This window comes from Sturnus vulgaris, chromosome 30 (genome assembly GCF_052056855.1).
Source record: "Sturnus vulgaris isolate bStuVul1 chromosome 30, bStuVul1.hap1, whole genome shotgun sequence".
Taxonomy (NCBI): Eukaryota; Metazoa; Chordata; class Aves; order Passeriformes; family Sturnidae; genus Sturnus; species Sturnus vulgaris.
The window spans coordinates 5,708,896-5,710,856 of NC_142272.1; positions in this window are offsets into that span (position 1 = coordinate 5,708,896).

Here is a 1,961-nt window from a genome sequence, read left to right on the forward strand (position 1 = left end):
TTCCAGATCTGTGGGGACACGAAGAGACCCCCATGCCAGGGCCATCCCAGACCGCTCTAGCCATGACCAGGAGGGAGCAGTGGCCAATGAGATCAGCCCGAAGCTGCTGGCCACGAATCCCCCACGTGCCCCTGAAATCTCGGTGTGCTCTGCCCACGCCGACCCCCGTCCGTACAGGGAGCAGAGCCCTCCGCCGCCGGGGCAGGGCTAGCAGCTACTCCTGCCAGCCCCCGCTGACAGCCCGCTGCCCTCACTCACCTCTGTAGATGAGCTGCAGATCTTCCTGCTGCCTCCTCAAGCTCCGTCCGGCGAGCCCTGGGAACGAGAGAGCCTGTCACGGCTCTGCCCAGCGGCACAGCTCCCTGCCAGCGGCGCTGCCAGCCCTGTGGCCACACGCCCTCGTGGCCCGGCAGGGCTCAGCCCGGGCCCTTGTCGCATCCTGACTCCCAAGGGCACGACTGCGAGATAGCGGCAGCAGCCCCGAGGGCAGCCGGGGCTCCACTGCGCCGGGCCCGGATGCCGCTGCCGGGGCAGCAGGCAGGGCTGAGGCCGAGCTGCGGCGGGGCGGGGCGGGGAGGGCGCCGGGGCTCACCCATGAACCTGATGGCCGCCTCTCGCAGGGGCTCCTGTGGGCTCTGCACGTACGGCAGGGCCTGGCGCAGGTGCTCGGCCGCTCGGCTCCTGTCGTCTGCCAGCTGGAGAGAGCGGCGGGAGGGAAGGGTCGGGCCGGGCTTTGTGTCCTTTTGCCAGGCGCTCCCCGCTTTGGCCCGCCCCGGCCTCCCCTGCCCGCACAGCCCTGAGGCAGCCAGCAGCCGCTGGGCCGGGGCTCCTTCGGCGCCCGGCTCGGGGCCACAGGAGCCTGGAGAAGAGCCCTTGTGGCTCCTGCGTGCAGCACTGGGCAGGGACACAGCTGCCAAGCGCACACAGTGAGCACCGCGCTCAGGGGGCTTCTCCAGGCTGAGCCTGGCGCCTCCAGGCCCTCCTTACCAGGCACTCTGCAAACATCCACAGCTTCTTCTTCTTCACCAGTTTTTCAAGCTCGCTTCTCTTCAGGAACTTGGTCACACAAAACAGTGTTTTCCGAGAGGCCTGGAGAGCAGCAGAGATGCAGAGATGGCCCCACAGCCCAGAGCACAGGACTCATGTCCCTGTGCCAAGGCTGGGAGGAGGCTGCAGCCTGCCAGGCACCAGATGGGGAGGCAGCCGAGCCCCCTCCCAGGGGGACACCAGCAGCCCACAAGTCCTCACCTCTGCCACACGTGGATTCTTATCATGGCAGTGGAAGAACAGTGGGAGCAGGCTCTGCTGCACGTGTATCTTCAGGGCCTTTTTTTCTTTTTCCATTAGAAAAGTCACCAATGTTCGGAAGAGCAATATGGACACCAGCCGCACCTGGCTATTATCCTGTATAAAGGGAAGAAAAAAAACCCTCAGCATTGGCTGCACGGGGCTGAGCTGGCTGCTAGTCTGCAAATTCACAGGGCACAAAGTGTCCGAGCCACTCCCAGTGGCTGTGGCTGTGGGCGCAGAGCCTTACATGGTCAAAGAGTGGCAGGAGGGACTCAGCCAGCTGCAGGGCGATGGGGCTGGGTATCAGCATGTCCTTCTCCAACACAATAAAGCTGAGTATCATAACTGTCAATGTAACTATCTCTCCATCTCTGTCCCGCAGGAGCTCCACAAGACTTTCAATCAGGCAGCACATTTTTTTAGTCTGTGCGGAACATAAGTCTGTTAAATGCCTCCCTGCTGCCCTGGAGGCCAAAGGCCTGTGCCAAAGCACTCGGGCAGCTGAACTGGGAAGCAGGAGAGCTGGGAGCAGCTGCCCCAGCACCCGAAGCTCAGCCATGTCCAAGGGGCTGCATTGCCCAGTTCAGCTTCAGTCGCTGCCCCCTTCTCACCAGCGAGGGATCTTCAGTGAGCTCCAGAAGAGCCCTGAGCGCCAGGCGTCGCCTGTCCCT